Source organism: Stegastes partitus, unplaced genomic scaffold (assembly GCF_000690725.1).
Source record: "Stegastes partitus isolate 25-593 unplaced genomic scaffold, Stegastes_partitus-1.0.2 Scaffold1106, whole genome shotgun sequence".
Lineage (NCBI taxonomy): Eukaryota > Metazoa > Chordata > Actinopteri > Pomacentridae > Stegastes > Stegastes partitus.
The window spans coordinates 1-16,052 of NW_007578837.1; positions in this window are offsets into that span (position 1 = coordinate 1).

Here is a 16,052-nt window from a genome sequence, read left to right on the forward strand (position 1 = left end):
GACCCTAATAATCACAACGGTTACAATAGGGTCCTTGCACTGGTGTGCTCGGACCCTAATAACAAACCTATACATTAAAGTAATTCACAGGTAAAAGTACAATTTGGATAGAAGCATGCAGCAGTCCATCCTGACTGAACTCTATCTCAAAGGAAGTGCAAAATGTTTTGCTGACAAGGAGAACAGTATTTGCATACATGAATGGAGGTTTGAGGTCAATATCTTATGTAACCTACAGTTCTTTTAAATTTCTGTACAGCCAGCCTTAGAAGTCAGATCAATAGTTCCAATTCATAAATACAAAGTGAGAGTGAAAAAAATAGCAAATGAGATTTTTTTTTTGTATCTATTTCAAATGCTCAGACAGCAAACTGATATTGAATCACTGTTGTAGTTTCAAGTTTATATTAAAAAAGACATTGATTCTGTCGCTCTCACTTGAATAATCACAAGTCTGATACAAAACTTCAATCTAATATATAAAAACACAGCCCCAAATACAACGTAAGTGCTTTAAATTTCATCGTCTTTTTGGATGATGTGATATTACTTCAGTCTAACATCAGCTATACGCAGAAATGTCTTTATTATTTAAGGGCCAAGGTGCCAGATCCAACTCCATTAGTCTGCTGTTTGAGCTCAGCATGATGCGGTACATTTTTCTACTACATCTGTGCTCGTTCATGTCTTCTCTTAACCACAAGAAATTTTAATTGCTGCCTTCAGAAACCTAGTACACACTCCATAATTGTTCTGTTTTTAGAAATACTGTTGACTTTTAATTTGAAAGTTGCCATCAGAAGCAGTGTATTTTGAAATGACGGTTATACGGCCATACTTCTACAAACAAACAAAAAAATGAAAAAAAAAACGTCGATGCAGCAGCTTTTCCATATATATATGATCACAACTGCAGTAACGCACCAAACCTGATGTCAAACCACAACTTTAATGAGACTCTAAATGTGCCGAGCTGAGCTCAGTGTAACTTTAATGATGTGCATGATTCAAACTTTTTTTCCTCGTGTGTCTGCCTTCCATCAGCAGCCCTGACTCAGGACACTCTGGTCTTATTAGGGGGGAAAAAAAATGTTGTACTGTACTCTTTATTCTCTACTCTTCACACGTGTTGTCTCTGCATATGCTCGAAACAGACTGGAATGAAGCTGATTTTTCTTCTTCTTCAAAGCAGTGAAATTCACATACGTGTTACGCGTTGTCAGAATGTATGCTAGTAGGCTGACTATCGTAGCAGTTCAGTGCTTATGCATGTATGCAGACATATATATGGATTTATAGTGTTATTTAGTCCTGCATGTATGTACATTTATGCAATCAGAGACGAGCCCTTTCATTCCTCTAATTATGATCATGGTACATATTAACAGATGACCACAGTGACTAGCGTACACCGTGAAGTTTTAAAGATCACAAGACAGAATGTGGCCAGTGAGACAGCAACCTCTAAAAAACTCCCCGATCGCTGTGCTCGTTTGTTTAATGCTCTCCATATTGTCGCATATTCTGCAGCGGCTCTGATTTTCGAGACTTTGTGGTGCCGTGTGGTATTTAACGGCACTTATTATGACCCTGCAGGATTCATTAAAATTAAGATGCAACTATGATTATGTTCAACATCTGCTTCATATTATACGATTTGCTCCCAGGTCATAAACCCCAAAGGGATATTCTCTCCCTCGACGCAGAGAAGACGTTTGACCATTAGAGATGGATTAATTAAAGTCTTTGCTGCACAATATCCAAGCTTAAATCACACCTAATTTTCATAATTGAGGATTTTAATATCCTGTCTACAGTTTCGTGCTGACAGGTGATGCATGCTTGTTCGGGTTCAGAGTCTCTTGAGTCACCTGGGCTCTTCCCCCCAGGGTTCCCTTTTATCTCCTCTATTATTTCCCCTTATCTCTAGAGCCCATTACAAAAGCAGTATGAGTCTGTGGGCCGCCAGCCAATCGCCATTTATGATACTGCCCGTTTTGTCCCACTCACTGCTGATGACATCTTAACTTTAAACACTAAAAACATATTTCGCAATTTCCACTGCGAGATACGCCGTGTGCAGTGTCATTGTTCAGACGATCGCACATAAATCTACTCGGTATGCTCTGACACGGGCTTGAGGGGGCTGATTGACAGAACCAGCCGTTTAGTGGTTTATCAGAGATCTTCTGAAGGGAATTTCCCTCCTCAATATGTTCTCCCTTGTAGTGGACGTCTAAGCTTGGCCATTAATCAAATCATATCAGTGCAACGTCTCAAAAGTTTGCTGGAGCTAAATGCAACTCATCCATCACATTACTGAAAGGCTTCATATGTAAGGGATGTAGACATTTTTCTTCTCTATCCCTTGTCAACGGGGGATATGATCTATATGCAAAGTCAGGTTCTCCTTACACTTGATTAGTTTGTGAGGTCCTCCAGAAAGAGAACAGGGGATGAAAGACAGAAGGGGGGAAATGTGAAAGGTACAAGTGGCATTGAGATTAGACTATAGGTAGAAACAGAGAAAGACAACGGCGGAGACGGGGGAAGAGAGGCATGGAAGGAAAGACAGATGGAGGGATGATGAGGAGATTGGGTTACTTGCAGATAACATCGCTGTGTGATAGATTCTTGCGGAGACTAAATTGGGCTCGTGGGCTGAGAGGGAATCAGTCTAAGTCCTGAGTGACAGGCAAGGAGAATGCTTATCAATGACTAGCGAGGGGAAATTGGACATCTCCTGAATGGCCTCATGATAAAGCAGCTCATTTGTGTGTGTTTCTTCAACGCTGTACAGCGTGCTAATCGATAATTCTTTCACATCAAACCAAAACGCAACCATTTCATTCTTTGTCCAATCTATAGTTGGGCTGACATAGATATTAGTCTGACCATTATAGCTGCACTCTAAAAAATGAACAGCAGCCCCCTACAGGCTCATGGATCCTGAGGGCATAATGTGTTTCTCCTGAGGTTGAGCTCTGGGATCGGGTGATTGGACGAATATATCAGCGAGTCCGTTGCCATTTTCTGGGGTGCAATTCTTGCCATTTTGTTAATTTAATGGTATGCCATTTTGAGAATTCAACTCTGTAAGTAATTGACTTTTAAAACACTGTTCACAGCGTGCTAAAAGGAACTGGCAGTTGTAAACTGCGAAGTAATCGCCAAAAGAGGTGAATAAGTAACTGTAATGAGCCACAAAGTGCTGAAATTTCAGTGTGTAGCAGTTATACAAATGTTGTGTACTGTGGTCTTTTCCACAGAAACGGTAATAGTGGTTCAGTTCATGAAATGTTACCATGGTAAGTCTTTGTCTAACATCACTAAAGAGCTGCTCTGAACAGTAAAGGTGTGTTAGCAGCTACAAGGCTATACTAATGACATGTGGCATTAAAACCAGAGCTCTCCCTGACACAAGTAAGAACCTGGAAAGGTAACACGACTGTTAACATGTTTATAATAACTCAACTGAAGAACTGGACCTCATCAAAAGTGAGTTATTAGCAAGTTAGTTAGTAGCAAGTTATTGTAATCAGCCATGAAGTGCCCACGTTTTACTATATAACAGTTTTCCAAGTGTTGTGCACAGTGTTTGTTTTCCCAGAAGAGGGAATAAGTCCATACAACCTTACGATGTGTCTCTGCCTCTCATCACTAAAGGACAGTAAAGGTTTGTCAGCAGCTTTGAGGCTAAAGTTAAACCTAAAACATTTACTTGCGTTTACATGTTACATGTTTATAGTAGCTCAGCTGAAGTGTTTCTACCTCCCAGACTGATGGTGTTAAAAACGGACCACACCTCTTTAAAGACATAAGGGATTACTTATATCAAATAGTAGAAACATTCATAGAAAATTAAAATGTGGCGTCTAATGGTGATTTTGTTGTGTATGAGAAATGTTGATCTGACATTAAATAGTGTCGGATCACCAAATACATTGACAATTTCCGTTTGGAAAATGTTGACATATTGTCCTCTATCAAGTTTAACTTTTTAAAATTTATTTCTTTATTTTATTTTTTCAAAATGTTAGATGAGTGAAACAATACGGCTCACCTGTCTGTATGATAAATAGTGAGGTGATACTATCAGCTGGTTAGTGTAACTTATCACAAAGACTCAACACAAGGCAGAACATCATGACTTGCTCTGTCCAAACCTAACTTAACCCACGAGCACTTCATAAGCTCATCAATAAACATATTATATCTCTCAATAGGTTTCCTCCTTTTCTATCTTGTTTTAGTGCACTTGCCCCTTGAGTCCATCTTGGTCGCCTTCTCTGTCTTTGTCTGTGCACTGTCCCACTAAACTGGTTTTAAACCTCCAAGCAGATGGCTCAAGAAAACGAATAGCTGTCTCTGTGCACATGTATGGCAATATGTGTGTGTGTGTGTGTGTGTCGTGTGTGTGTGTGTGTGTGTATGTGAGAGTGTGTGTGCAGGGGACAAATTCAGGGTTAAAAGGGACATTAGTGAAAGGTGATTTTGACACCCCATCAAGGAAAGAAATTTCGTAGTCCTTCACCTCGTTCATTCATCTCTATCTTTATATCTCTCCTTCACTTATTCAGTCTTGCCTTTGCTCTCTATATTTTGCATGAGCATCTATTTAGTTCTCAAACGGGGTTATTTTAAAGTGCCTTAGTGCTGTGAAGTAAAATCAGAGCCAGAAAAAAAAACAAAAAAAAACAACATAAAGGACACGAACCCTACTTTAGTGACAGAAAAGAAGAAAAAAAAAAAGTGCTACTTTCTACCTGAAAAATTATTCATTTACAGTTCACATACTTCTAAGGTCACTGTGTCTTATCTCTTTCTGATGTAAAGTGATGTGACATTAAACAAAAGGCAGCAATTACAGTGTCATGCTATTTAATCTTTTCCTAAAGATGAGGAGGCATTAAAAACATTTTTACATAATGTCTTTTCTATAAATTGCTCAATCATGAGCGTTCCCTATTTGTGGGAGAACCTTAGTTCAAAGGTATACAATCAGGCACAGAAAATTATCGTAATAAAGTTTCTTCAGAAAGAGAAGACTAAATGTCTCGCATCAAACTGCCTTTGTGTCTTATTTGCTGGTAGAGAACGCATGTATTAAAAACTCAAGGATTAAATATGCGTTTGTACATCTGTATACAGCCTTTGAAAACACATTAGTCGGAGGTTGTCTGCTTTCTTTCCCCTGACATATCTTGACAAACCAACACTTCATCTTCTTTGAAACCGTGCTCATCAATAAAAGCGATATATCAAAATGACACAAAATTGACATTTTCTAGTCCTTTTTGTAATTTAAATTTAAAAAAAGAACAAATCAGTAACTTAGACTGCCAATAATTACAACCACCTCAGGAAGTAACAGGTGTCTTTTTTTTAAACCTCTGATATCTGGGTTCTGGTGTTCCTTTGGCTCTTGAAGTGTGTGGTGTCATTGTGTCAAGATCTAAGAAACTCTCTTAGACTTTCAGGTTGTGGATGGCTGTGAACTGTGGATGGCTTAGGATTCAAAAGGATTTCCAAAATATTAGAAATAAAAAAATCCCTTGTGAGGAAAATCATCTGCAAGTGGGTAGATTTCAAATGACCGTCAGTACGTCCTGGCCTACCAATGGCCCAAGAATGGACCGTTTGATACAAGAAGAAATATTCACAACCCCCAAATTTCATCACAGAAAAGCCTTTCAGAAAAGTGGTCCAAAAAGAACATAAAAGCCAATGGACATATAAGCAAAGAGCAGGACTTTTGGAACAATCTGCTCTGGACGGATAGATCAAAGACAGAGATGTCCGGCCAAAGTAACAGTAGACATGCAGACCAACAACGGCTTTTCAGGAGAAGAACCTCATACCAGCTGTACAGCACGAAGGGGAAATTATTATAGTCTGCAGCTGCTTTGCTGCCAGCTCGTGGTCATTGATTCAGCTGTGAATTCTGCATAATATCAAAGAGTGACTCAAGATAATGGAAGGTCATCAGGTTAACAATGACCCTAAGCACACGAGTAAAACCACAGAAGAATGGCTCAAGGGGAAGAAATGAAGGGTTATGGATTGGCCCAGACAAAGCCCAGACGCCAATCCTATCGGAGTCCTGTGGGGGGAATCGGAAACAGGCAGCACATGCAAGAAAATCCTCAAACAACTGAAAGATTTTTGCAATGAAGGGAGGTCACCAATTTCAGCGAGCTATTATCAGAGTGTGCCGGACGATTATGCAAAATGACTACAAGAAGTTGTTTCTGCTGAAGGAGGAAATACTTCTCTATGAGGTCAAAGATGTATCTAATTTCTAGAAAGAAAAACACTTCATATCTCCATGTTTTTGTGGCGCAAATGACCGAAAAAGCAAATTTTCCTAATTCATCTTTAGCTGTGGGCACTGTTTGAAAGACTGTCAAATGTTTGCTTGCCCAAATATTTCAAAAAAAGCTGTCAATTTCCATGGGATGTGCTTATTTTTTCACCACTGTGTGCTCTGTATCCATTAATGTGGAAGGCAATGCACGGTATACAAAGTAGCACTTGGTGTGACTAGAAGTATAATGGAAATTGATTTATCATGCTATACAAATACACAGCATAGATAAATGATAAAGAGGATTCATAGTGCATATTTTTCCAGAGGGAATTCACTTCTCTTCTGTCACAGACATATTAATCACCTCAGGAGGGAGAGTGACAGCATGATAGTTTCATGAATTAATAAAGCTCTTGCTATACAACAAAGCCTTCTGGTTAATCCAAATAAGGTCATAACTCAGTTGCATTTGTTTGCAAGGAGTCGCGCATGTACTACACGCTACCCATGCAAACACACACACGCACGAACACGCACGCACACACACGGAAAGAAGTCATCACCGCTCTATTGCCGCATTTTTCATTGAGGAGATAGCAGAATGTTAATACTTATTATTCTGAAACAGTGGGGAGGTGTTGAGCTCAGCAGTCTGCCTTCACTGCTGAGCTAAATCATATCGCAGCGACTGTGTGAGTGTGTGTTTACCAGCGCATGTGTTTGTATGAAGGAAATGCACAACAAGCGAGAACAAGAGAATTAATGTTCTTAATATGTAAAGTGAAATCGTTAAATTGCGTAATTGGATTTATGTCTTAGTGGAATAAAAAATATTAACACGTCTTTGATTTCAAATTGTAAACACGGAAATTCTGATGCAAAGTTTCTTGAGCTACTGGGAAAGAACACCGAGAAGAAAAAAAAGCGATGATGAAACACTTCAGAGATGTTAAATGTTCCCACAAAAAGAAGCACTGAGCTTCACTCTGCAAGGTGAGGGGGAGAAAGTAAAATCCTGGACCAATTAAACTCCAAAAACTTTTAAAGAACAGAAAGTAGCACTGTGATTTTTTTTTTTTTTTTGTGGTTTATTTAATTTAGTACCTATTATGACGAATAAACATTCCCTTAAAACACGGAGGCTCCCTGCTGACATTATTAATGAGAAATGAAGTCAGTGGGGTTCAGCATTTCACCAGTTTTAGATGCTCTTTTTTTTTACTTCTAGTTTTTATTCACTCAGAAATTTGCTCAGCTTATTGTTACTTTACTTGAATCGTTGACCTTCACAAAGCAGAATGATTTATGTGCACATACTGGTTATGCAAGCGTTTCACATACATCTGCTGAAGGGGGAAAGTTGTCTGCCCTCAGTGAGTTTTGCATGTGTGAAGAGAATTACTTGTGTTGTTTGGAAGAAAATGCATATCACACAAGTTTGATGTGGACACTGGAAGCCTAAAGAATGGACTCGAAGCAAGAGACATCTTGCATTTAGCAGCTGAACGTTTTAAAATCAACCATATTTGCATATTCATGGTTTCTAGCGTTTTCCAGCCAGTAAGGAATAGAAGTAAGTTTTCATTGAGCTTTCGAGGAAAATCCTTATATACAAGTCATTTTTCAATCTTGTATTTATAGTCGCATATTTGATTATTTCGATTAAAAGTAATTTTTGTAGAATGTTCTGCTCGCTCATCCATCTCGCAAGCAGCTGCTTAGACAAACCCTCTGTACGCTGCCCGTCCAGCACCAAACAACAGACAGACACAGGAGGTGAGTCACCGGTGAGCATTGTAGAGCATTTATTGGCTAAAGAGCCAGATATTTCTCTCAGGAGCTGGTGGAGATGACACAAGAGGTATTGTGATTACTGGACTTCATTAAGCAGACACAAACACGACTGCAAATGAATGCTAATGTTGTGCAGTGTCTGCTGAATGTGTAACTACAGATTTGTTTGCCATTCCAGCTTTATATGACCATAAGATGCATGTGTAGCAACTAGAATTTGCTGCCAAATGACACAAAAATCTGATTATTGTTTAACTGGTGTAGAATACAGGGGTTGGATGGTAAATTTGATGGTGAAAAAGGTAAATGAAGAGAAGCAAATGTGGCCTTCTGCTTAGCTGTGTCCTTCAAAGAGTCTGCAGATTGACAACAATGAATCGCAGACTTTGAAAGAAACCTACAGAATGTAAAAGTGTTGAATATTCATGATAGTAGCTGCAAATGACATCTCACACCACTTGTTAAAAAGGTGAAATGGTTGGCAAACAAGCCATTATAATTTATTCAGACACTTTAAGACCTCAACCTTGGGAGACGGAAGCCTATTATTTATTCAAGTGTTCAGTGTTATCACGGAGATAAAGAAACCTGCACATCTGAAGCACAGTTGTGTGTAAAAAAAAAAAATTACTGATTTGCTTCTAAATGTCTTCCAGAGTGCAAGATACGTCGGGTCAAAAATGTTGAGAGATGTTTGTAGTTTTTCTAATGAGTAAGTCTTTGTGTTTCCATCCCGTCAGCTACATTTGCTTCCACGGAAGCCAAACATAATGTTCTGGAGGGCACATACAATAAGAAAAAAGTGGGAACACACTTCTTCGGAACGCATATTTATGTAGCCACAGGCAGTCAAGTAGGTCATCGCTGTGATATCACTCTTTTGGTAAGTATATACACTGTTTTCTGACTTTCTCACTGCAAGTTAATCATGTTTTGGAAATCCTCATGTCTAGCTTGTGGAGAGGAGGTTAGTGATAAGGTAAATTATCATCTACATTCAAGATTTTGACTGCTATTTTGAATTAATTAATTAATTAATTAATTAATTAATTAATTAAGGTCTTTATGTTATGGGGGAATGCATCGTTTGCTGTTAACCGAGTGCAGTCTGTCTTTTTAAAGGCATGCTGCTGTGCTGCTTTACTCGAAACACTCAGCATCAGTTTAATTAGTTGTCACTACCATAACTTTACTGAGATTACAGTGATTCGACCTGTTAAAATTAAGCATGAAAATGCATTTCATTTCTTGCTAAATGAGCAGACATAAAGCAAAACTTATCTGGCTAAGACTAAATTGCAATTACAGAGTTTTCCATACAGCACAAATAGATAATTCAATTTAATGTGCGAGTAATGCACGAGTGGTGTTCAGCTCTAACTACAGTTTTTATTACACTTAGGGCAAACTTGTTCTTATAAGCTCCATACCATATGTTTCTGAGTTCCAGTAATCGCTCTCTCTTGGACTTAAAAGGGCAATAAAGCTGATCACAGAGGAATATTACGAACAACAGATTGGCTGACAGGCTGACTGACATGACAGCAGACAGTCAGGGTTCAACAGTGCATTCTCACAATACTGTATGCAACCTTAACAATCATTTCTTAGCAACACCATGGCAACAGCAATAAAAGCTGGACTCCAGCTATTTGAGTCACAAGCAGGGGGTCTTTTCACAGAGACAGCAGCATTTAGTCAGCTCAAAGAGGATGTGACATGCTAATCCCTCCTGGTCTGCAACATCTGCTTAATACTGACCCATGTCCCAATGCATTGGCAGCAGCCCTCGTCATAACATCTGTTTAAAGGTGACCCTGACCCCCGTGTAGTACCTTGGTGTAAAGTTGTACCTTTCTCTCGACATAGATCATTACCTCTGGCCAAACCAGAGGGGGTAGTGTGTGTGAACAGAGAAGCATGTGGAGTCAGAGCTCAGTGAAAAACACCTGCTTCATTGTGACCTTTTTGTAACCTCTGATAAAGTTACAACTTTTCCAGCCCCTTTTCATTCCTAAAGCTGGGTGGTGTTTGCCTGCCATGTCTCTCTGCAAGGTGAGATTATTGTCATGATTGAGGGTTCAGGAACTGTGCAATTAATCTAAAAAGATCTGCTACCGTCTGAACTTCTTCACACTCGGAGCGAGTTTCTAAAATAGGTCAAAATCTAAAAGAATAAGAAAAAATCTGCAAGTCACATTTTTGTAAGACACAAAAATAGACTTTCTGTACCTTCTGTTGATGTATGACTCAGATCCTCAACAGAATGAAAGTTTCCTCTTGTTCAGAATATACAGAAATCACAATGCAAACTGACATGTAGCTAAAGTTGAGAATGCAAGAGCAAAGTAGACAAACTCTAACAGATATAGACAAAATAGCAATGAAACTATTTGAGAATCTTTAGTCAACAGTTGATGAATGGTATTTAAGAACTAAAGAATTGTAATGGAAAAATTCTTGAAACCAATTTGAGGCTTGAAGACAGATGAAGTTATCTGAGACATTTGGTGTATAAAAATGAAACAAAAGTCCTAACTCCGGTTGACAGTGAGGCTTTCTGTGAGATAAGAACATGTCTGCAATGGGAAAACTGGTAGTAACAATTTGTTTTAGTCAGAGACACTTGCTCAAAGAAAGTGACCATTTATAGCAAATGGCTACACAGTCGGAGTTGGCAGAAAATATCTAAAGTTTATGGAGACATGGACTCCTCCAATACAAATTTGTTGCTCGCTGCTTAATAACCCATAACCTCCCCCCAAAACCAAACAACCAACTGACTGATTTGACTGACCAACCAAACAAAAAACAGCCACTGCAATCTGGTATTCTGGATATACAACAAGCACATAGCAGATAAGATGCAGTAGGATTCTAACAATATGCCAGTTCAAGGTCTAAATGTGATGAACCCACGAGAGGATGAGGGGCAACAAGTACGTTGTAAATCCACTTGAATGCCAGCAACGCATCGTGCTGTAGCTCAATACGCTGATTACTGTTAGACAAACTGAAGTTTCCTCGTGTCCCAGGTTAGGGGGGCTAAGGGTTGCTCCTACTTGCCAAGGGTGGGACTGTCTGACTCATGGAGGGCGGGAGTGTCTTACTCTTCCCGTACAGATCCTTTGGATCTGCCCACTGCCCAAATGTTATAGCAATGACATATGCAGCAAAATAGTACATAGATACAGAGCAGATCAGTAGACAGTAGAGTTCCAGTCTTTTCCAGAGACCGGCTGGTGAGTACGAGCTGTCGTGCTTTTGCAGTTTTGGCCCCCAAACTCTTGACAGACTTACCTGCTGAGATTGGATTAGTTACATCGATGACTGTTTTTATATTGTATCTTAAAATCTTATTTTTTAGAAAAACTTTCATATCTATGTTCATTTTATTGCTGATTTGTTAATATGAACAATATTAATGTTATTATCAAAGCATACCCAATTAGCAGTAAGCAGGACATGGCATGAACAGCCATAAGCCAAGGCGAGTAAAGGGACATGCATGAGCCAATGGTTATTTTCCAATTGTCACTTTGGTATCTACAACAAAGCTAGCACTAAATATTTACTCAACTGCCACACAAACTTAAGTTGATTGCAAACAAACATACTCACTGCAAATCCAGCAGCATCAACTAAAATCATGCAGATTCCATTAATTCACTCCCATCAAAAACTGACCAGCAACACCAGTCCACCTGTGCAGCCGTAGCCACGGGCACACAGCCTTAGACCGAGGCGCAGTGGTGAGTAGATGTCTGCTGAAGAGGCCCATGAACCGAACAGGCTGACTGACAACCGACTGGCCAGCGAGGGCAACAGAAGACATGTGACGTACAGGGATTTTTTTAGTGGTTGCTGATGATAATATTATGGTAAGAAGAAATGTCAGCTGTAGCAGAAAACGTCATTGGCACGAGCACATTCATTAGACTATAAAGCCCACGCAGCACACCTGAATAAATATGATTGGATGTCATTGCCAAGCAGCTATGAGTGAGCCAATCGTTGTAAAACATTCTGAAAAAAACGACCGGAACCAATGAAGCCAATACAAGCGTGACTGCTGCGCTCTGCCTGAACCAACATCATGCTTAATTCATGACACTGTTCGGCAAATGCATTCTGAAATAAATTTCAAAATACAAGGTTCAGTGAGAAAGTCTTATGTTTGTCCACATCACACAGAAGAGAACTTGGACCGACAGAAAAAGAGAGTCTGCTCCTGCCAAAGCAAAACAAGTAATACTTTTGAGTTCGTACCTGCTTGCAGCAATTACATAACACAGCCTTCAGAGGAGATGCTAAGTGGTGTGTGTTTGTCTATATATATATATATATATAAATGTGTGTGTGTGTGTGCATGAAATACAAACAAAAATGCAAACAGAGTGTAATCTGTTCTAATAAACTATGATAACTCTGCAGCAATTTAATGAGGCACCACCATTCTCACACACATATCCTAACCACTGTGCTCTCTCATCATTTGGAGCTGTGCCCTAAAACGCACAGTCTAGAATGGACAGACCCGAGGCCTTTTATGTCCTCCATTAGTTGTGCAGCAGATATAAATTAGCAGTATCACTGCAACCATGGCAGCATCCAGCCAAAGGCAGACTAATGCTTTGCAATCCTCCATAAAGCTCACATTCCACCATGATATACTCCTACTACACTGGTGTCTCACATAAAATGAGCTTCTTTGGACAGCCATACAGTGATGTTTTGGCTCTGTGCTGTTATTACTTTAGATGTGAAACAGCACAGCTGCTATTAGTTTCATGTCCAGACTGTCAGCTTTAATGGATATGTTCTCCCACATGAAATGAGCAGTTGGAAAACTTCTGCCACATTTTGTCAACTTTACACAGCACCAGCGCACTAGTTTCTTTTTTTTTTTTTTTCTCCTGTGCCACAAAGTAATTGTTGTTTAAGCTGTTAAACTCACAGCAGTTTCAATACCCTATAGCTTGGGTTGTAGTGGATGCCAATTTGTCTGAGAATATGGATAGCAAACCCCTGGAACATTCTTCTATATTTTTTCACAAGATGATGAAAGAAATGCTAACTGTGAGATTACACGGAGTTACAGAAGTCGGTGGAACAGAAGCAAGGCGATGTCGACGCTCTATAGAAGGACACAAGAAACAGAAGAAGAGAGATGGCATACAACAAAAGTTCTTGGGGGTTGTTAGGCTGGAAACACCGCCGTTACATTGCTGTAAGCCACTAACCACCAGGACGTCGTCTTTTTTTTCCTCTCAGATCTCTGACATTTTTATGGATGTGTGGAACAAAACAAAGAAACAGCCTATACCGACACATTACACACAGTTCTCCATCTATGTAGGACTTGGTCTCATCTCATTTTATCCCAATGTTTGGTTTGCTGGACACAAAGACAACACTCTGCAGCTACACACATCCCCTCAGCAAGCTGTCCTTTAATACAAGAGTCTTATTTGTAGACAACAGTGGAGTTCCGAAGTAGCAAGTGAGGTTTGCTCAAAAAGCACCTCAGTGGTGGTTAATGAGGAAAATGTCCACAAATTCATAGTTGTACTGTGTTCACTTGCATTCTGCCTCCAGTCCTCTTGGTGAATGTTTGCTAGTCTTGCGGCTGGATTCGTCACTTCCGTTTTCCCCACATTGTCAAACCTGTCTCCACTCACTTCTCTTTCCTCCTGTCCATCTCCACCTCGTCCTACAATTTCATTTTGCAGACGCTTTTATCCAAAGCGACGTACATCTGAGAGCAGGTGCAACAACAGTCCATGGTGTCTTGACTAGTCTCTATCATCCATGTCCCAACTTTGCTCCACCACCACTACAAGCTTCTGGACTCCTGAGGGTCCTGTCTTCATCTCCCTTGTTCATGTGGGACTCTGCTCCATGATATCACTTCTCATTGGAATCTACTCATTTCAACCTTCACCTCACAGCAGTGGGCTCACAAACAGTGTATCACATGCATCCTATACTCATTTGTCTAATTCAGTTTGTAAAATCCAGAGTCTGACATGCTGCACATTATTGAAATAGTCATTAATGACATTATGACAGCATTAAATAATCTGGTTTGACGACTGAATACAAATTAGTGCTTTTTGTCTGCATAACTTTTTTACATTCAGAAATCCATAACCCAAATTGGCGAAGAAGCACATCTGACATTTCTGTCTATTGTATTCAGACTTATTTTTCCCATGTTGTCATCCCTGGCTTCAGACTTTATTGGGCTTATGGCCTGACAAGTAAAATAAATGCCAAAAATTGTGCTTTTCCCTTAAGCCCAACCATTTGAAGTGCAATGACATTTGACATCTTGCTTGCAGAGATGAGACAGTTAATCTTTAAAACTACTGAATCTCTGGATGTTATTTCACTTTGTTTTCACCACATGAAAAATGTCTATATTCACTGCATGTTCCTCCGGCGCGGGAGCACTGTCTCTGCGAAATGTCTTGACTGGAGGTCACCTGTCTGATCACCTCTGGTCTTTGGCCCGAGCCTTCACAAAAAGTCAAAAAGGTGCTGCTTAAGGATCTCAGTGGCTCATGTGGGGAAAATTCCCTCAAAGTAAAGCTTGTAGACATCAAAGAGGCTTTTTCTCTCTGATGGCATCTTGAAGCACAGCAAACAGCGTGCATTTGTGTGTATTTGGACTCCGTGCGGGCAAGGCTGTGGCTACACATGGTCAGCACAATTACCGAACATCAAAGGCTACTAACATCTCTTCTGTCATCCTCCAAAGTGAATCATCCTGCCAGGTAAACGGAGATATAGCTGGACAGGATACGGCGAAGGAGAGGAGGGGGACGGAGAGGGAAATGAAGACGAGTTAAGGGTCCTGTGTGAAGGCTGGAGATATAATTAAGAAAAGCGGTTGAGGAAAAAGATTAGGATTGATAGAGGGATAGAACGAAGTGGCGCCGACTGAATGGACTGAAAGAAGGCGAGCAGATATGAGGGCTAGTACATCCACATCATAAAGAAGAGGGATGTATTTGCATATGGAGCGGCTGATACCTTCGAGACAGCTTCAGCTCTCGCAGCTGGCAGACTGACAGCGCTGGGCAGGTGTGAGACTCGGTACCGTGGCACATTCAGAAAGTGACACTTAAAGAGAGCTGCATGCATGTGTGTGTGTGTGTGTGTGTCCATGTGTGCGCAGAGGCCGCCATTCATCTTAAACAGCCCTTTGTGCAGCAGCATTCAGAAATAGAGACAAACTGTGTCAGATCTCTCTCTTTACCCAGCACAACCATCTGCATCCTTGTTTCTAATTGCCGTTCTGTTTTGTACAATTTTCTCTTGCTTCTCTCCCAAAGTTAAACTAAGGGACAGGAAAGCGCTTTATTCACTGAACATCCATGCAGTTATACGCTACGTGAAAACCTGACGCACGTGTCTGGACTGAAGTCTAATTTCTTTGGATCTCGGCTTTACATCAAAATATCCGACACCAACGCGTTTAACTTGTCATTTGTTTTCCTGGCCAAGAGGTGAACTATTCTTTATTCCGACACAGTCTTGCGCTAAATGAATGCATCAATCAATATTACCCCCTATTTCCCCACTTTATTCCCTTGTCATTTCACTGCAGGCAACAAACTAGCAATTTTTAATCAGGCTGCACAAATTGGCATGTTAAGGGCAAATGCAAAATATATTATCTTTCTTCATTTTTCTAAAACACTTCGGTGTCCTGTTTTGCTCAGGGGCCTTTTTCGAATAGTGGTCAAGTTTTTTTTACCTTATTATTGAATAACTTTGTAACAAGTTCGAATTCGAGGTCATTCATTATCCATTATTCATGTTTAAATGAATGTTGAGCCCAAAATATACGCCTGTTTCCCTTTGTGAAAAGAATACGGCTCAGAAAAACTTTCAGTAAAGCCGCTTTGTCCTCTATTCATCGGGAAACATATTGACAAAT